Source organism: Chiloscyllium punctatum, chromosome 52, assembly GCF_047496795.1.
Source record: "Chiloscyllium punctatum isolate Juve2018m chromosome 52, sChiPun1.3, whole genome shotgun sequence".
NCBI lineage: Eukaryota > Metazoa > Chordata > Chondrichthyes > Orectolobiformes > Hemiscylliidae > Chiloscyllium > Chiloscyllium punctatum.
The window spans coordinates 33,571,715-33,593,290 of record NC_092790.1 but is presented as its reverse complement, the minus strand read 5'-3'; the positions used below and the strand labels follow the sequence as shown (position 1 = coordinate 33,593,290).

Below are 21,576 nucleotides of genomic sequence, written 5' to 3'. Positions count from 1 at the left end.
AATTAGAGACTCATCTTGAGGGAGACCCTGAAAGAATCAGATCTCGGGTCGACATGGCTGCTAACTGGCAAAAAACAAATAGATTTTGATAACTATCCTCATTCGACCGATAAAACTGACCATTATCCCGACATTGTGGTCTAGAAATGAAGAACTAATCTGATTCTGTCATTGTGAATCATTGTCTCTGTTTCTCCCCACAGATGTTGCCAGGACTATTCAGTTTACACGTCAATTCTTGTTTTTGGTTCAGATTTCCAACATCTGCATCTCTTGGTTTTCTGTTCAACTTTAAAACGGTTGGCACAAAACCGATGTTCGGCCAGCTTTGGAAAAGTGGTCAGGAATATTCTTCCCACGATGTGTGTGCAGAACAAAGCACGCATCCCTTGACCGGGGATAGAACCCGTGTCACGGCGGCGAGAGAGCCAAATGCTGGCTACTAGACGACAAGGGAAGGCAGAAGGCGGCCTTGCATTTATTCAGAATGAAAACACTTTTGCCTTTTCATTTCTGATCAGTCTTGCTGCAGATTAGGTCCTCCTTGCCTTCTGCTTTCACAGAGTGGGAAGAGACCGTTCGGCCCATCGTACATTGCAGCTCATCGGACATCCATGTATTCCAGTCCCAGTTTCTAGTTTTGGCTCAAAATATTATCCAAAAGCAACATTTAATTTGAATACACACTGATCCAATCACTGCAGCTCGAAAGAACCTAAGAAAATAGCAACTGACAACATGCAATTGGCTGAACTAACACGTTGCACTCGAGACATGCAGGATGTAAAACTACAATCGCCTGATTCAATGTCAGATGTTTTATCTATTGCTTCACTAGCCGGATGCACACACGCACACGCTGGACACCTTTCCATATGTGATGTAAACATGGAGATCAGGGAAACAACATTCATAAGGTGATCAACCAGCAAAGATAATCCACTTTGTGTAACAGGGCCTTTCAATGGCAAAGCAAATACATTTGTCCTCAGGTACCTGCTTCTGTGTCGCCTGTTCTTCTGCTGGACGTCTCCAGCATTTTATTCACAGTCATTACGCTATCTTATGATGCACTCCACTGGAATGTACTTTCATACTTGGATTTAGTGTCACTTCCAGTAAAGGTCCTGAACAAATTCAGCGAGAATCCTCTGGTCATTTCCGACAAGGAATTTGGAATCAGACGATTTGAATCAAGGCTTTATTTGTGCCCCCCCCCCATCACCGCAGATCAACGCCTCAAAACGAGCCGCTGTTAGTATCAAACTGTTCTGTACCTTCCTGCAGTAAATCAGGTTAGCACAGCTCCACTTTCTTCACATTGAAACCAGGGCGGCAATATGAATAGTTTGGAAACTTAGAGAGAGAAACATTGCTGCTGAAGAAGATGATGACGTGAAGATCATACACAGAGTCTGGACAGATCAGGTCACAAGTGTTACTGCCAGCTGCAGTAGGGTCACTGTATCGGAGTCTGAGTTTGTAATGCCCAGACCGGGATACAATTCCCAGTCAGGAAATGAAGATATATTTCTCTTCTTGTGAATTATCTTATTGAAAACTAACTCCTGCTTCCTCACAGAACACAGACCCAGACCAACCCAGTGATTGTTTGCATCTATCTAGAAGGACAATAGCAACAGACACACGAGAGAACTGTAACCACAAATCACCCATCTCGGATCTCACCTTTCTGAGTTGGAAATATCTCGCTGCTCCGACAGTGCTTTTGGTTCTAGATCCTGGAATGGAATTGAATGGCGTCCTACGCCACGAATGAGTTTCGAACATGGTGGTTAGATTCCCTATCGCTTGGAAACAGGCCCATCGGCCCCACACTATCCCTCCAGAGAGTAACCCCCACAGACCCAATTCCTTTTGGCTAATGCACCAAACAATTTTGGCAATTATGCTTAGGAGGTCTACTCTCAAACTATCTCCGAATGTCAGACTTTTCACACAGCAGAAATGGAAAATAAGGGATATTGATAGACAGAGAGTGGGGGCATGTGGAAGAGAGTGAGGTTGATACGCAGAGGAAATGATAGACGAGTAGAGACGCGTATTGAGGGCGAGCCTGAAAATAGAAACTTTCCATTTAAAATGGGTGCTCACTGACAGAAAGGGGAATAAAAAAGAACAATTGAAGGCCAGCGTTTCACCAGCTCAAGGCAACGGAATAGAAACTCTCCATTTAAAATGGGTGCTCACTGACAGAAAGGGGAATAAAAAAGAACAATTGAAGGCCAGCGTTTCAGCAGCTCAAGGCAACGGAATCAGCATTACACCCAGAAAAGTCGGTTGACATTCAGAATGTTGACATTTCGCGACTAATGTAATATTCTGATAAATATGCTGATTTGCTAAGTAAAACAGACAATTACTCTAGCATTAAAACAATAAAATGCATAACTAGTCTGGTTCTGTCAATCTGAAACATTAAACCTGTTTCTCTCCACAGATGCTGCCACGTTGGTACATGATGGGTATTGGGTGTTGTGTTCTGGGGAGTTTTGTCTGAGTGAGGCTGTCGGTTTATGTGTCTGTTGTAACCCAGTGTGTTCAGAGGAGTCTGACTGTCAGTTCCCAGCAATTTATTTTAATAAAGGGGAGTATGCTTTTCAAATTGCCTCGTTGTGAACTTCGTGTGTGCCAGACATCTGGGAATGAAATCGGGGGGATATCCATTCTTGGCAAAGATATTGTGTGACAGTCCCGAATTGTCACGGACCAGCTGTCCCGAGTAGTAATCCGTCCAGACGGCAAGGTTTGGTGAGAACTGCACAATTGTAATATGACAGGGCTAACAGAAGGCAGAGAGAGAATTTCTAGAAGCAGGGCACTCATCCGCGGATTCCATCAATAAACAGATTCATCTGGACCCAGTCTGTAACCCCAAAAACCGGAAGGAGCGGGAATGAAACCAAATCAATTCCAACTGCCCCAGGACAGCAGCGCTTCACAACAGACTCTGCAGCCCTGAGGATGTCACCCAGAAATGTGAGGAAAATGCTGCAAACCATCTTCCCAGCTCCGCCAAACACGCTGCAGTATGTTTGGAAGCACGGTTTGGAATTGTCTCGCTGCCGTTTGTGTGAGCAGTACATGACATAGACGAATCGCACTCCCTCAAGGTCAGCATGCCAGTGTGTCTGCCAATGGTTCCGCCTTTTCTGTTTTGCTTCTGTTCCACGCTAAGAGCTGTCAGTTTTTGGATTCGCTGGAGTGCTGAGGGGGTAACACAATTTGTGTGGTATTTTTCTTCAGCCAAACTCCACTCTCCCGGAAAAATAGCCAAACGCGCTGAGTAACAAATAGCAAGCGTTTTTTTTTTATCAAATGGTCTATTCAAGCTGGTGTCAGCTTTTGGAGCGTCTCAGAGTTGCCAAGCACGGAAACAGACCCTGCTATCTAACTTGCCACTGCTAAACAGATAACCGAAATTAATCTAACCAATATTTGCCAAAATTTGTCCCTTATCTCTCCGAACCCTTTCAGCTGCCTTTGAAATGTTGTGAGCGCACCAGTCTCTGCCCCTAAATATAACAATTCATTCTGTACACACGGAAATGTCTGTGTTCAAAACAAGTGTCCCTCACATCCCCTTTAAATATTACTGTTCTCACATTAAACCAATGTTATCTCGCATTGAACTCAAGTACCTTGTGAAAAATTACTCCCTGACTCTTTTCTCTGTCCGTCTCCCTCATGTCCTTATAAAATTCTGTAAGGCCATTCCTCAGCCCTGAAGCTCCAGGGAAAACTGCCGAAGCCAATTCAGCTTCGTGCTATTGTCCAAACAGTGCAAACCTTGCAAACCCTTTCAAATACTTTCGAAATTGTTCCACGTTCGTTACTGAATGCGCGATCTGTCAGTGCCTGAAGTGAAGCGATGCTGAAACGCTAGTAATGAGATTTTGGCGGTCTGCGCCTCTGTGGTACTGTGGCCGAGTGGTCTAAGGCGCTGGATTTAAGCTCCAGTCTCTAACGAGTCGTGGGTTCGGATCCCACCGCTACCAGCGGTTGCTCCACTGCAAACAGCTGAACAAAGCAGAACCTCTGTAGGCTGTCTGCGTTTTCGTTGTTGTGTTTGCCGCTGCTCAGGTCAACTGAGTCTGAAAACAGTGTGAGTCCTTGCTGTCGGACTCTCCTCAACCCCTCTGCTTTCGGACATCTGCATGGCCAGTTTCTGTGTATCAAATTGTCACTGCATTTGGCTGGAAGCTTGGTGGTTCGAGCCCGCCCTTAGCACCGAACCACAATTATTTCAGTCCAAGCATTGAGACCACAAGAACTCACCCGAGTCTGCAGCTGGATGTGGCCCCAATCTCTCCAAGGCCCCGCTGCCAACAGAAAGCGGCTACTGCAGCTTCAATCAGCGGCTTCCTGCTCAGCCCTGGGACACAGCACCTGGAAAATCCTTCCCCAGGAACGGCTCTTCCCGTGTGAAAGGGACAACCATTCCACTTTAAATTGGACACGGCTTCAGAGGATTGTTCCTGTTCTTGGAACGTTTCATAAACAAAACTCCTGTCTCGCAAATAAGGAGGGGGAAAAGTTGTTGGCAGGAAGAATAGAGAAAGTGTTGACTGTGAGGACTCTGTCTCGTCAGCAGATAGGATTCCATCTTATGGGCAAGTGGAGACAGCTTTCACTCAGAAACCGAGGTGTGATCAAACACAGTCGGATCGACGTGTCCAAACCAACCCCTACACTGGGTTGCAATACTGCAAGTGGAGCAGAGAGCTGGATTTCTTTAAAGGAGGGAAAGGGCCCATCGTGAGGCTGGAACCTACGGCCCTGAGATGAAGCATCTTATGCTCTACCGACTAAAGTAGCTGGGCCTGGCTCACGATTGATGAGTGTGTGATTTCATACTGAGCATATTTCACCCGGCATTGCAATTTGCAAGGATCCAGTTCATTCCTCCCAATCACAAATGTCATCATTCACACTTTCCATTTCTCAGCTATTATTCCTTCAGAACATTATTATCTATTTAACACTTGTCTCTGGATTTAAGACTCAATATAAATATTTTCATATTTTTATCCTCATCTTTATGTCTCTGGAGTGATTCCCAGTCTCTCTGGCAGACGGTAAATCAATTGGGAAATTCCCGAAGGAAACCCAATCATTCCAGTTTCGAGTGTAAGGAATCCTATCTGCTGACGAGACAGAGTCCTCACAGTCAACACTTTCTCTATTCTTCCTGCCAACAACTTTTCCCACTTCTTATTTGCGAGACAGGAGTTTTGTTTATGAAACGTTCCAAGCACAGGAACAATCCTCTGAAGCCGTGTCCAATTTAAAGTGGAATGGTTGTCCCTTTCACACGGGAAGAGCCGTTCCTGGGGAAGGATTTTCCATGTGCTGTGTCCCAGGGCTGAGCAGGAAGCCGCTGATTGAAGCTGCAGTAGCCGCTTTCTGTTGGCAGCGGGGCCTTGGAGAGATTGGGGCCACATCCAGCTGCAGACTCGGGTGGGTTCTCGTGGTTGCAGTGTCGGGACATGGTTGGTCTCAATGATTGAACTGAAATAATTGAGGCTCGGTGCAAAGGTCGGGCTCGAACCACCAAACTTTCAGACAAATGAGCTGACTATTTGAGATACAGAAACTGGCCATGCAGATCTCCGAAAGCAGAGGGATTGAGGAGAGTCCGACAGCAAGGACTCACACTGTTTTCAGAGTCAGTCCGGAGCAGCTGCAAACACATAGGGCGTGCTCAGCTTCTGCTTATGTTCAACTGGGCAGTAGAACATCAGTTATCTTGGTAGCGGTGGGATTCGAACCCACGACTCGATAGAGACTGGAGCTTAAATCCAGCGCCTGACACCACTCGGCCACGCAACCTTACAGATTACAGAAACAGAATGTCAAAATTGTCATTACTAGTGTTTCAGCATCGCTTCACTTCAGGCACTAACAGATCGCGCATTGAATAATGAACGTGGTGCAATTTCGAAAGTATTTGAAAGGGTTTCCAAGGTTTGCACTGTTTGGACAATAGCACGAAGCTGAATAGACTTCGACAGTTTTCCCTGGAGCTTCAGGGCTGAGGAATGGCCTTACAGAATTTTATAAAGTCATGAGGCAGACGGACAGAGAAAAGAGTCAGGGAGTATTTTTTCACAAGGCACATGAGTTCAAAGCGAGATAACATTGGTTAAATGTGAGAACAGTAATATTTAAAGGGGATGTGAGGGACAGTTGTTTTACACACAGCCATTTCCGTGTGTACAGAATGAATTGTCATATTTAATGTCAGAGACTGGTGCGCTCACAACATTTCAAAGACAACTGAAAGGATTCGGAGAGATAAGGGACAAAATTTGGCAAATATTGGTTAGATTAATTTCGGTTATCTGTTTAGCAGTGGCAAGTTAGATAGCAGGGTCTGTTTCCGTGCTTGGCAACTCTGAGACGCTCCAGAAGCTGACACCAGCTTGAATAGACCATTTGCTAAAAAACGCGTGCTGTTTGTTACTCAATTAGAGCGTTTGGCTATTTTTCCTGGAGGGTGGATTTTGGCCTGAAGAAAAATACCACACAAATTGTGTTAACCCCTCAGCACTCCAGCGAATCCAAAAACTGACAGCTCTTAGCGTGGAACAGAAGCATAACAGAAAAGGCGGACCCATTGCCAGACACACTGGCATGCTGACTTTGAGGGAGTGCGCGTCATCTATGTCATGTACTGCAGCGAGACAATTCCAAACCGTGCTTCCAAACTTACTGCAGCTTTAATGCATTGTCAAGTCCCAGAAAGTGCTCAAGTAACTTACAACAAAACAGAACAACAATGAACCATGAGAAGTGAAGATGACCAATTCCATTCTTGATTAAATTGGGTCAACAATGCGCTGGTCCCTCCATCTGATGGAGAGGACCAATCCCCAGCCTCCCTGACCAGGACAGGAATGAAGGAAACCAGAGAGCTAGAACAACGTTTCACACCGTGATTGCCCACCGTTTCACCACAGCAACAAAAACCAGCGAACAGATTCAGTGTAGGATCTGGTTTCACATCAGCAATGAAATATCAATCCCCACTCACTTTCAGGGAAAACGGTGCCCACCGTAAATTGTCTGGAATAGACAATAGACAATAGATGCAGGAGTAGGCCATTCTGCCCTTCGAGCCTGCACCGCCATTCAATATGATCATGGCTGATCATTCCTAATCAGTATCCTGTTCCAGCCTTATCTCCATACCCCTTGACTCCACTATCTTTAAGAGCTCTATCCAATTCTTTCTTAAAAGAATCCAGAGACTGGGCCTCCACTGCCCTCTGGGGCAGAGCATTCCACACAGCCACCACTCTCTGGGTGAAGTAGTTTCTCCTCATCTCTGTCCTAAATGGTCTACCCCGTATTTTTAAGTTGTGTCCTCTGGTTCGGCACTCCCCCATCAACGGAAATATGTTCCCTCCTGCCAGAGTGTCCAGTCCTTTCATAATCCTATACGTTTCAATCAGATCCCCTCTCTGTCTTCTAAACTCAAGGGGACACAAGCCCAGTTGCTTCAGTCTTTCCGTGTAAGGCAATCCTGCCATTCCAGGAATTGACCTCGTGAACCTACGCTGCACTCCCTCAATAGCCAGAATGTCTTTCCTCAAATTTGGAGACCAGAACTGTACACAGTACTCCAGGTGTGTTCTCACCAGGGCCCTGTACAGCTGCAGAAGCACCTCTTTGCTTCTATACTCAATCCCTCTTGTTATGAAGGCCAGCATGCTATTAGCCTTCTTCACGACCTGCTGTACCTGCATGCTTGCCTTCATTGACTGGTGGACAAGAACACCCAGATCTCTCTGAACAGCCCCTTTACCTAATTTGATACCATTGAGGTAGTAATCTGCCTTCCTGTTCTTGCCACCAAAGTGGATAAACAGACATTTATCCACATTAAACTGCATCTGCCATGCATCTGCCCACACACCTAACTTGTCCAGGTCACCCTGTAATCCCCTAACATCCTCATCACATTTCACCCTACCACCTAGCTTTGTGTCATCAGCAAATTTGCTAATGTTATTGCTGATACCATCTTCTATATCATTTACATATATTGTAAAAAGCTGCGGTCCCAGCACGGATCCCTGTGGTACCCCACTGGTCACTGCCTGCCATTCCGAAATGGAGCCGTTAATCACTACCCTTTGTTTCCTATTAGCCAACCAATTCTCTATCCAATCTAGTACTTTGCCCCCAATCCCGTGCGCCCTAATTTTACTCACTAACCTCTTGTGTGGGACTTTATCAAAAGCTTTCTGAAAGTCCAGGTACACTACATCCACTGGATCTCCCTCGTCCATCTTCCGAGTTACATCCTCAAAAAATTCAAGAAGATTAGTCAAGCATGATTTCCCCTTCATAAATCCATGCTGACTCTGTCCTATCCTGTTACTATTATCCAGATGTGCCGTAATTTCATCCTTTATAATAGACTCCAGCATCTTTCCCACCACTGAGGTCAGACTAACTGGTCTATAATTTCCTGCTTTCTCCCGCCCACCCTTCTTAAAAAGTGGCACAACATTAGCCGCCCTCCAATCCTCAGGAACCAACCCCGATTCTATTGAACTCTGGAAAATAATCACCAGCGCATCCACGATTTCCCGAGCCACCTCCTTCAGTACCCTGGGATGCAGGCCATCAGGTCCCGGAGACTTATCAACCTTCAGACCTAACAGTCTCTCCAACACCAAATCCTGGCAAATAGAAATTCCCTTAAGTTCAGGTCCTTCAGCCACTGTTACCTCAGGGAGATTGCTTGTGTCTTCCCCAGTGAACACAGATCTGAAGTACCCATTTAATTCCTCTGCCATTTCTTCGTTCCCAGTTATATATTCCCCTGCTTCTGTCTTCAAGGGCCCAATTTTTGTCCTAACTATTTTTTTGCCTTGGACATACCTAAAAAAGCTTTTACTATCCTCCTTTATATTCTTGGCCAGTTTACCTTCGTACCTCATTTTTTTCTCTGCGTATTTCCTTCTTACTAATCCTCTGTTGTTCTTTAAAAGCTTCCCAGTCCTCCGTTTTCCCGCTTATCCTCGCTAAGTTCTACTTTTTCTCTTTTAACCTTATATGTTTCTTTACTTCCCTTGTCAGCCACGGCCGCCCATGTCTCCTCCTGGGATCTTTCTTCCTTTTAGGAATGAACTGATCCTGCATCTTCTGCATTATACACAGAAATATCCGCTATTGTTCCTCCACGGTCTTCCCTGTTAAGGTATTGAACTTTGGCCAGTTGCTCCCTCATAGCTCCATATTTCCCTTTATTCAACTGAAATATTGTCACTTCAGATTGTACCCACTCCCTCTCAAATTGCAGATTGAAGCTTATTGTATTATGGTCACTACTTCCCAATGGCTCCTTCACTTCGAGGTCACTGACCAATTCTGGTTCGTTACACAATACCAGATCCAGAATCGCCTTATCCCTGGTCGGCTCCAGCACCAGCTGCTCTAAAAATCCATCTCTGAGGCACTCCACAAAGTCTCTTTCTTGAGGCCCGATACCATCCTGATTCTCCCAGTCTACCTGCATGTTAAAATCCCCCATAACAACTGTAGTAACATCTTTGCGACAAGCCAATTTCAGCTCCTGATTCAACTTACCTCCAACATCCAGACTACTGTTTGGGGGCCTGTAGATGACTCCCATGAGGGTCTTTTTACCCTCTATGTTTCGAAGCCCTATCCACACTGACTCTACATCCCCTGACTCTAGGTCCGCCCGCGCAAGGGACTGAATATCTTCCCTTACCAACAAGGCCACCCCACCCCCTCTGCCCGTCAGTCTATCCTTACGATAACACGTGTAGCCTTGAATATTCATTTCCCAGGCACTGTCCCCATGAAGCCACGTCTCAGTTATCCCCACAATATCGTATCTGCCAATTTCCAAAAGAGCCTCAAGCTCATCCACCTTGTGTCTAATGCTTCGTGCATTCATATATAGAATTTTTAATTTGTTACTGCTCTCACCCTTCCCCTCAACCCTTATTTCACTCAACTTTACAGCATGATACCTTTTCCAGTTTTCTGCCTACTTGATACAGTTGTCTTTCTTGACTTCTCTTGTTCTAACTACCCCTTCAATTTCCTTTTTAAGCATCCAGCTTGTCCCCTCCCCCCCGCTACTTAGTTTAAATGTAGCGGTGTCGCAGCAGAAAACCTGCCTGCCAGAATGCCGATCCCTGTTCTATTAAGGTGCAAGCCGTCTCTCTTGTAGAATTTATGGTTACCATAAAATATACCCCAGTGATCCAAGAACTTGAAACCTTGCTTCCTGCACCAGTTCCCCAACCACACGTTCACGTCCATTATCTCCCGGTTTCTGGCCACACTAGCCCGAGGAACTGGAAGCAAACTGGAGATAACCACCTTGGACGTCCTGCCTTTTAGCCTTCTTCCTAGTTCTGCGAAGTCTCGCTGTAGTATGTTCCTCCTCTTCTTCCCGACATCATTTGTGCCGACGTGTACCACCACCTCGGGCACTTCAACCTCGTCCTTGAGGATGTCCTGCACTCTGTCCGCGATGTCTTTCACTCTAGCACCAGGAAGGCAACACACCATCCTTAAATCCCGTCTGCTGCCACAAAAACCCCGGTCAGTTCCTCTCACGATGGAGTCCCCTATTACCATGGCTCTATGCGATGTCCGACTCTTCCGCTCTGCTTCTGCGGCAACTTTTGATTGACAAACATAGCCGCCTTGCGAACTGGCAGTGTCATCAGACTCTACTGTTTCCAAAAGCTTCAACTTGTTCCTGACAGGAACTTCTCCCGGCGTCTCTTGCACCTGTCTCCTCTCTGCCTTCCTCATCGTCTGCACTCTTCTGCTCTCTTCTGGCATGATTGGTGTAATAACATCACTGAAGGTCTTGTCCAGAAAGATCTCGTTCTCTCGGATGAGCCTAAGGTCTTCGAGTTCTTTCGTCAGTGCTGCAATATGCTCGGTCAATTGCTGAATGTGCACACACTTTCCACACATATACGAGCCAGACACACCAGAGTCGTTGACCTGCCACATCAAACACGTAGCGCACTGAACCAGCTGAGCAGTCATGTCTTCACCCTCTTCAACTGTGGCGTAATCTCTTTACTCAACCTCCTTATCAAGATTCCTGAGCTGAAGCCTCACTCTTCGATCTAAACTTCCTTAGACCCTCTTCCTATGGCAACTCTGTGGACTCTTAATTAAGGTTAGAGGAGGAGGGAGGGAGGGAGTCCCTACTTTGTAGGACCTGGGGTTTAGAACACACCCACTCTCATAACAATCACTTACCTTCCCGACCGGCTTTGCGCTCCGTCTGAACTTCCGCCCAGCTCCCGCCGCTCTCTTTCCATTACAAATATGTCCATCACAATCTTATTCTTTTCTGTAAAGTAAATTCATGACAGGGATGGTGTGACAGAGAAGTGATGTCCGTGGATATGTAATTCAGAGGCCCAGGTTACTGCACAAAATACACTGTTTTAAATCTTACCTTAGATATGTCAAAACTTAAATTCATATGACAGGAATTGGAAATAAACGATAATTTCACTAATATTACAATAACAGCACCAGCATTTCGTCAATACTTTTATCTATAGCACTGATATCCTTTGGTAAAGAAATCTAGCATTATTATTGGACTGTCTTAAGACTGACGTCAGACCCACAACAATGTGCTTGGCTCTATACTGTCAGAAGGAATGACCTCACAGTAAAGGACACTTAGTGAAGTCAATAAATTCTGCCCTTACCAACGATGCAGACATCCCATGTCATAACAATATTGAAGTTTATATAAAACAAAGAATGATGCAAGAGATCAGAAACAAGAAAACACGAACGAGAAGCTGCCGCAGTAACTGTTCAGATTTGGCACCCGTGGGTCGAGGGCAAAATAGAATTGACATTTCGAGTCCGCTGACCTACCATCATAACTGAACACAGCTTGAAAATATGGTGATTGATGCTGGTGACAGGGATGTCTATGATGAAGGGGATAAGGAGTGAGTTGAATAGACAGAGAAACGAGAGATAAAAGAAAATAAGCAAAAAACGGGATTGAAGATGATCAGCTGGAATGGAAATTAAAAAACGAGGTTAATCTTATTTATTTTTTCTCCTGTTCCCATATTACTGAAAATCATGCCCATGTAGGGTATAAATCAAGGTTCCTGTTTAAAGTGAGTTATGTCAATTTGTCTGTCTTCCCTGAATGTGATCATCCTCCTTTATTCATTAATGGGATGCTGGGCCAGTATTTAATTCCCTTTCATCATTGTCCTTGAGAAGTGTTGGTGAGCTGCCTTCCTGACCCACTGCTGTATGTGGGCTGTAAGTAGTCAGTGCTTAGTTTCGTTCGGTTTCATTTCTTTGATGTTTGTAGTGAGTAATGTAACTGAGCGGCTGGTTTGGCTATTTCAATGGGCAATTCAGAGCCAAATACATTGTGGAATTCACATGTCAGTCCGACCAGCTGAATGTGGTAAATTTCATTCCCTGAAGAACATTAACGTGTCAGGTAGGATTTTCTGATAATCGGCAATGGTTTCATAGCTTCATTTGATTTTATTGAATTCAAATGCCACCTTTTATCATGGTGGGATTCGAATCCAGGGTGGGGTCAGCACCCGGGTCCCCGGATTAATAAACTAGAGATACTACTGTTAGGACATCGTCTTCCTGGCATCTCTGACCATCTCAAATGGCAATCGTGGTGTTAATGTTTGTGTGGCTGTACTTGAAACACAGCTGTTCGCAAGGCAAAAGAATGATTTGGTAAAACATACCATCCTTCTTCATTTTGAACTAATTGTAACGTTAAAGAATCAGAAAGGCCGTTGGCGAAAATGAGCTGTGTTCCTTGGTCAGGAGTCACAAACAGAGTTCATACTAGGCAGCAAATAATCAACACAGTAAATTGTATACTGTCCTTCATTGCAAAACGATTCAAGATTTGGAGTGAAATACTTTCCTGCCGTGCTAGAGTGTTGTTCAGAAGGTACTTGGGGCACTGTGTACAGATTATCTCTCCTTTATAAGGAACGATCACCTTGCCACAGCGAGCCAGTGTAAAGGGGTTTCACCAGATTAATCCGTGTGGTGATGGGATCATGAGAAGACTGCGAAGGAAATAATCTGTATCACGACAAAAGAAAAAAAAAAGTGTTTGCATTAAACCTTGAGGGTAATGGACCAAAACTCATTATTTTCAAAACAAAACATTGATAGTGTTAAATAAAGTATGTATTTTCCCATAGGCAAATATTTTACTTAGATTTGATTACTTACAGTGTGGAAACAGGCCCTTCGGCCCAACAAGTCCACACCGACTCACAACCCACCCAGACCCATCCTCCTACATTTTCCCCTGTACCTAGCACCTTGGGCAACTTAGTAGGACCAATTCACCTAACCTGCACGTTTTTGGATTGTGGGAGGAAACCGGAGCACCTGGAGGAAACCCACGCTGTCACGGAGAGGATGTGCAAACTCCAAACACAGATATGCTGGAGGCGGGAACGGAACCCGCCTCGTGTGCTGTGAGGAAGCAGTGCTAACCAGTGTGCCACAGAGCCGCCCAGAGGTGCCGCCTATATAGGGAGAAAACGATTAGAAGAATGTGGGTAAAGTGTAGGGAAATGGGGTTAGCATGGATGAAGATTTAGGTCAGCATGGACCAGTTTGGGCTGAACGGCCTGTCTCCGTTATGTTAGACTCTACGATTCTATGATATTATACGTACCTGCGTGGGACCTTATGTTGGCTAAGCGAGAGCTCCAGGCTCTGAATGAACTGTCACTGTCTCAATGAGCAGTTGGTGTGTGATCCTGGACTGAACGTTATGTTTTCACAAACCTGTCAGCAGCCACACTCTGATAGAGTTCGCCATTCCCAGCAACTTCTGACCTCCATAGAGGACATTAGCCTGCCTTCTGGGAGATGCCTCCTTGAGACCTGGCACAAACTGTCCGCAGTCCCTCCTCACTGTTAGCAAACCATGGTGTCGTTAATATAATGGGTGTGCACCATTAACAATGGAGCCAGGAGGAACAACATGGGCCAGTCTGTCTGTGTAGTCTCTGCTTCATTTGTTTTGCAATGTTGGAGCATCAGTGACATCCTATACAGTCTGGACGGGCTGAATAGTTTCTTCTCTTTATGCATTAGTGTTTCGAGGGACAGAAAGTCCTCCTTCTGGTCTCAGGGAAAAAAGGTTCACGGACATTATTGGGCGACCCTTGGTTCCTGCGTACCAGCGTGATGTACTGACTGAGCTCATTATCTTCCTGTGTAATAGCAGGAAAGCAGGGGCATGGAAGAACACAGAAAGTCAGACAACATTGAGTTCTCCAATTTCAAATAACCTGCCTTCCAATCCCCCAACTCCAGTCCCACCTCCTTCTCCTTCCTTCCATTCTAGCTACCCTTCTTTCAGATTCAGCTGGATTCAGTTCTCCCATCGTCCAACCCAGTGGTACCCCTTTACCTGTGTTCATCTATCCCCACCTCACCACCCTGTCTCCTCCTCCCTCATCCTGCCTCTTTATCTGTAGCTCCCTTACCCCACTCCAGTCCTGAATATTTATCCCCAAGCAGTTAACTTCTCCACCTCCTGATTTTGCCTTGCTTGTTGCGTTCTTCCAGCCTTCTGCCTGGCTACTTCGCATTTCATCATTTGTCGATTTTTTTTTAATCGCTTCCAGTGTAATCGGCTGGAGAAAGCGAAAGGGACCGTGTCTGTTCTTATCCAATAGTTTTGATGGGCTGAATGGCTCTGTCAAATTTCCGTGAAAGCAGCTTAAGATGCTGCATGAGCTTCGTTTTTTTAACGAAGAAATGTGCAGGGTCTGGTCTCACTGTTGCATGAATGTTCCGGACAGTTTTACTGCATGAGCTTGAATGTTGTCCAGGTTTTGAAACTTTAGCTCCTGAGGATGTGACACATTGTTCTGAACATTGTGTGATCTTCACTGAACATCCCCAGCTCTGAAGGTATGACGGAGGGAAAGACATTGATGAACGACCTGCAGTTGTTTGTGCCGAGAAAGTTTCCCTGAGGCTCATCCACAGAGATATCCAGGGATTGAGAGGATTGGTCTCCACCAGTCACACTGTGTTCTGGATGATCCAGCCAATGGGGAGTTTACAACTGATTCCCATTAAGTTCAATTTTGTTCAGTCTCCTTGACACCTTGCTCAGTCAAATACCGCCGTGATGTCAGGGCCAGTCAATCTGACGCTGTGTTCATATCTATTGTTCATTTCAATAAGTCATGGTATATGTGTGGAGAGTGTTTCCTTCTCTCAGAGGGTAGTGAATGTTTGGGGCTCTCTATCCCAGACAGTTAGGGGGAGCTACATCATTGAAATGCTTGGAGCACGGCGTGGTGTTAACGAAAATTGACACATCAGGGAGTTGAATGCTACAAAGAATTGGGCATAAAAGAGAAATTGTGGCTGAGAGCGGATCAGCTGTGCCCTTACTGAAAGGAAGGGCAGGTTTGCGGGGCTATACAGAGATCGTCTTCTTCCAGTCTTCCTATTGTCCAGTCACTTGGTGGCCTCTTACATTTCCTGTGTTACTAACTTGAAGTAGCTGAATAGACTGCATGATCTACTCTGGGTACAGTTTTACAGGCTCGAGTGGCTGACTGGCCTCCTCCTGTTACCGTGTATGTGTCCAAGGCCTGAAAAGGACCATCCTGTTCTGGTGTAACTTAAATCCATATAGATTAAATCTACTGCCCTTGGAGAAAGTAAGCACTGCAGATGCTGGAGATCAGTTAATATTCTATGATGACGTAACCAGGAAAGTTGATTCGGCCTGGCCGGTAGATGTTGAAAATTGTGGTGCTGGAAACACTCAGCAGGTCATGCAGCATCCGAGAGGCAGGAAAATCGCTGATTTGGACATTTCTGATGATGGGCTGATGCCCAAAACGTCGATTTTCCTGCCTCTCCGATGCTGCCTGACCTGTTGTGCTTTGACAGCATAACATGTTTCGACATGTACCGGCCAGACCTCGTCAACTTTCCTGGGCACGTCATCATAGAACTTTAACAAATTCGTCAGGTACAAACTTCCACTCATAAAGTCATGCTGACTATTCCGAATCAAATTCAATTTTCCAAATGTATGTCCAACGTATCCCTGATAATCTTCTCAAGTAACGTAGAGATGTTAAACTTCCTGGTCTATTGTTTCTAGATATTTGCTTTTCCAGTCCTTCTTGAATAAGATACAACATTTGTTATCCTCAAGTCTTCAGGGATCTCAGCTGTGGTTAATGATGATCAGATTTATCAGCCAGGGCCTATCAATTTTTTCTCTAGCCCCTTGCAGTTTTCTTGTATCAATCTGTTAAGGACAATGAGATTTATCCAGCTTCAAACATTCCAGTACATTCAAAACCTCACCTACTGTGCTATGGACTTTCCCTAAGATACCACCACTAACTTCCCCAAGTTCCCAAGTATTCATGTTTTTCTCCACGGTAAACACAGACATCGCCCATCTCTTATGGTTCCACACATACATGTCCACTTTGGTCTTTGATGGTTCTATTCTTTCTGCAGTTAATGTTTTTTTTCCTTTAATATTCAAAATGAACCTCTTTGGATTCACCCTGATCTTCTCAGTCAAGGCCCTTTATCGCCCTACTGATTTCCTTCTTCACTAAACTCCAGTATCCCCTGTGTACCTCCAATGATTCCCCTGATCCCGCCTGCCTGGACTTGAGCCACACGTCCACATTTTTTTCTGGTCAAAGCCTCAATATCTCCTGTCATTCAAGTTTCCCCATTCCTGTCAACTTTCCTTTCACCCTCACAGGAACATATAGATCTTGAATTCTAGCTGTCTCACTTTTAAAGGCTTCCACTTGCCAGAGGTCCCTTCGCCTGCAAACAAACGAATCCAGTCAACCCCGCAAACTCCTGGACAATTCCGGCAAAATTTACCTTGCCCCAATGTAGAACTTGAATCTGAGGACCAGTTTTTTTTTCTTCTACGTAACTATTTTAAAATTAATAGAACTATGGTCACAGGTCTCAAACTGCGAATCCACCGTCACCTCACTCACCTGTCCTGCACTATTTCCTAAGAATAGGTCAAATTTTGCCTCTTCCCGATTAGGACCCTCTACATACTGCTTGAGGAAACTTTCCTGACGCACTTAATGAATTTAATATCATCAAATGCCTTAATGCTCTGGCAGTCCCAATCTGTGTTATAAAAATTAAAACTACCATTATGACAACCCTATTGTTCTTTCAAGTCTCCCTAATCTCTGTACATATTTTTGTTCCTGTAATTACTATTGACTATTTGGGGGCACAATAATGTCACCATCCCCTTCTTATTTCTTAATTCCACCCACAAAGACACCCTGATTGTTCCTTTAGTTATTTCATCTCTGATGCTTTGTGATGCTCTCCTTCATCAGAAATACAAGTCCCCCACCACTCTTTCCACCATTTCTGTCCCTCCTAATGCATTTTACCCAGGTACATTAAGCTGTCAATCCTATCTGTCCCTCAGCCATATTTCTGTAATAGCTATACTATCTCAGTCCCATGAACATATGCACACCCGGAGATCATCAGTCTTACCGATCAGCCCTTTTGCATTTAAATAAATGGAAATTAAGCCAACAGGCATTCCTTGTTCCCCGTCTTGTTCCAGCTTGACCTAACTTTTCACATTTCAAATCCTGATTACTGTATCTTTTTCCAGCATCGCAGTTGCCTCCCTGCTCTTGAGGATCCCACCCCCTATGCCAATCTCGTTTCAACTCTCCCTTGTAGCACTAACAAACCTAGCTGCGAAGATATTCGTCCCCCGTCTAGTGCATTTGCAAACTGTCCCTCTTGAACGGGTCACCTTTGTCAAAAAATTCCCTTTGATCGAAAAATCTGAATCTCTGTCCCGCACCAATTCTTTAGCCACATATTTATTTGCCATATCCGCCTATTTTTACCTACACTAGCTCATGCCACTGGAAGTAATCAGAAGATTACCACCGTCAAGGTCCTGGTTTTTAACTTTCCTTCTCGCTCTCTGTAATCACTCTGTAGGACCTCATTCCTATATCTACCTCTGTCATTTGTGCCAACGTGCACAATGACTTCTGGCTGGTCAGCCTCCCCTTGAGAACGTTCTGCAGCCACTCGGAGACATCCTGTCCTCTGACACCTGAGATGTAACACACCATCCTGGATTCCCATTTGAGGTCACAGAATCTACAATCTGTCCCCCTAATAATCGACTCGCCTACCTCTGAGACCCTGTTTAACTTTACCCTTTCCCGCTGTGCCCCAGAGCCAGTTGTACTGCAACCAACCTGGCTGCTGCTGCTTTCCCTTGAACGTTCATTTCCCGACACCCACCCACTCCCCAAACCCAAAATCAGTATCTAGAATGGTATATTTGTTTTCAAGTGGAATAGTCACAGGCGATTCCTGCACTCTCTGCCTACTCCATTTGCCATTCCTAGTGGTCGCCCAGCTACTCTCTGCCTGGAACACGACAGGAAGCAAGGAACGCGTGTTGGAATAAATAGCGTTTATTTAAAGGCAACAGGGCTGACAAGGAAGGCAGATGAACTCAGGACATGGATCTTTACATGGTACTGTGATATGACAGTCATTGCAGAAACAGGCTAAGGGAGGGATTTGGGTGTGACCACCTCACTAAAGGTCTTATAAACGAAGTTCTCCGTATCTCGGATGACCCCGGGAGCAGCCAGCTACAGTGCCCAAACACTTCCCACACACGTGTATTCATCAGGAACAGTGGAAGTCTCCCTGAGGACCCACATCCCGCAGGTAGAACATGTGACTTCCCTAACTGCCATCTCGACTGCTGTCAGACAAGCAATAAAGAGACTTTATCTGAGCTTATCTGCACATTTTGCTGAGCTGCTGCTTACTGAAGCTTCTCAAACCAAAGCATTACTACCTACTCTGCTAATTACAGCATGTCAATCGACCACTCCACATTTAGTTATGGTTAGGGAAGGAGGGAAACACTTATTTTTATTTCAAAAATATATTTTATTCATAAAATATTTTGTTGATCTATACAATTGATGATGCAATTCATATGTGCACATTGCATTTCTTTACACACAGAGATCGGAATTAATCCTTCGCATATAGAAGTCTGTACGTTTACCATCCATATATTTAACTGAGTTGCCAGCGGAGCCCACTTAATGAGTGGGTCCCCTGTTTTTCTTTGGTGGACAGACATGGCATGGTGGTCTTTCCACACCGCGTCTTGGCAGCAGCTGCCCAAAGATTCAGCGCACCCCTCAATACGTAGTCCTGTACCTCAGAATGTGCCATTCTGCAACACTCATTCGGGGGCAACTCCTTCAGCTGGAATATCAAAAGGTTTCAGACAGACAAAAGAGCGTCTTTGACCAAGTTGATGATCCTCCATGCACAGTTGATGATCGTCTTAGTGTGCATCCCAGGAAACAGACCATAGAGGATGGAGTCCTGCATCACGGTGCTGCTCAGAACAAACCTCAACAAACACCATTGCATTCCTCTCCAGATTTCCTTTGCATATGCACATTCCAGAAGGAGGTGTCTGACAGTCTTGTCCCCTCCACACCCGCTTCGAGGGCAGCGTGTGGTGCGGCTGAGAGACTGGGCGTGCATAAAGGATCTCACAGGCAGAGACCTTCTCAACACCAGACAAGCCATGTCTTGGTATTTGTTGGAAAGTTCTGGCGATGAGGCATTCTGCCAAATGGCTTTGACAGTCTGCTCAGGGAACCGCTCAACAGGGTCCACCCTCTCCTTTTCCCGACAGTTCTCAAGGACACTATGTGCTGACCATTTCCTGATGGACTTGTGGTCAAAGGTGTTATTCTTCAGAAATTTCTCCACCAAGGACAGGTGATACAGAACGGTCCAACAACTTGCTGCGAGATCAGGCCCCTCCTTTGCAACACCGGGGGCAGGTCGAATCTCAGTACGTAGTGACATTTCTTTTTTGTGTATCGGGGAGCAACGCACAGCCGCACACAAAGGTTGCCATCAGTGTGAGTGTGGCATTGGGAGCGTTTTTCTCCCCAGTTGCCCGGATCTTTGTACGTCGAGTCCATCTTTGATCTCCATATAAATTGGAAGATGTCCCGGGAGACTGCGAAGGCACAGGTTCTGTGAATTGGCCAGACCTGTGCCACATATAACAGTAATGATAGTGTCTCACACCAGACGACCAAGTTTTTCCCGTGATGGAGAGCGACCGCTGCTTCCATCTGCCCAGTTTCTTACTCAGTTTCCTGATGCGCTCCTCCCGAGATTGGCACACGCCCCAGCCAAGCCGAAACAAATACCCAGCACCTTCAGGTGGTCAGTCCTGACGGTGATGGGGATGGAGGATTGGTCAGTCCAGTTCCTGAAGAGCATGGCCTCACTCTTGCCTCGGTTTACCTTGGCCCCCAAGGTCTGTTTGAACTGGTCACATATGCACATGAGTTTGTGCACGGACAGAGGATCCCATCAGAAAACGGCGACATCATTCATATAGAGGGAGGCCTTAACCTGGAGGCCCCTGCTGACACGAATATTCACCGCTCTCAGGCTCGCATCCTTCCTGATGGACTCCGCAAACGGATCTATGCAGCACACAAACAAGGCAGGAGAGAGACGGCAGCCCTGCCTGACTCCAGATCTTACTGGGAAGCTAACTGATTCCCACCCATTGATTGAGACTGCACTGACAATGTTGGTGTAGAGCAGTCTGATCCAATTGTAGATTCCCTCACCAAAGCCCATTTTGGATAGAATATCTCTCATACACGTATGAAATATCCTATCAAAGGCTTTCTCCTGGTCCAGTCTGAAGAGGCAGGTGTTAAACGTCCTGTCCTGCATTTAGCCGATCGTATCCCTGAGGATTGCGAGACTCTCAGCGATTATCCTGTCCAGTACAGCACAGGTTTGGTCAGGATGAATCACCGACCCCAGAGCAGACCTGACCCGGTTGGCGACGAACTTTGACAAGATTTTGTAATCCGCATTCAATAGTGAGATCGGTCTCCAATTTCTGATTTCCTCCATCCCCCTTCCGCTTGTAGATGAGGGTGATGATGCCTTTCCTCATGGATTCACTTATAATACCTGCCAGAAACATACTGACATACACCTTCAGCAGTTCCTTGCCAATCAAGTCCCATAGAGCAGAATAGAGCACAACCAGTAAGCCGTCACTTCCGGGAGTTTTATTCTTTTCAAAGGACTCGTGTTCCTTGGTTAGCTCATCCAGAGATAACGGCTGATTCAGCCTCTCCCGTGTTCTGTCGTCAAAGACCTCGGTGATAGAGGACAGGAAAGACTGGGAGGCAGCGCTGTCGGTTGGCCTCGAGTCATATGGACTGGCATAGAAGGATTTGCTGATCCTTATGGAGTTAGTAATCTTCTTCCTACTTTGTGCACCTTCTGGAAGAAGAAAATTGAGCACGATTCCATGGAGCGAACCCTGGACTGGAAGATTTTCTTAGAGGCCTCCGTTGTAAAGAGCGAGTCTTGCTGGCCCTTCATCTCCAGATC

The 21,576-nt window shown here is 45.6% G+C and overlaps 2 non-coding genes across 2 annotated transcripts; one reads left to right on the top strand and one right to left on the bottom strand.

Annotated features, from left to right (window-relative positions):
- Window positions 1-3,937: 3,937 nt before the first annotated feature.
- Window positions 3,938-4,019, top strand: trnal-uaa (transfer RNA leucine (anticodon UAA)). The gene has a single exon. It is a non-coding gene; the product is annotated as a tRNA-Leu (tRNA).
- Window positions 4,020-5,771: 1,752 nt separating this feature from the next.
- trnal-uaa (transfer RNA leucine (anticodon UAA)) lies at window positions 5,772-5,853 on the bottom strand. Its single transcript has one exon. It is a non-coding gene; the product is annotated as a tRNA-Leu (tRNA).
- Window positions 5,854-21,576: the final 15,723 nt, after the last annotated feature.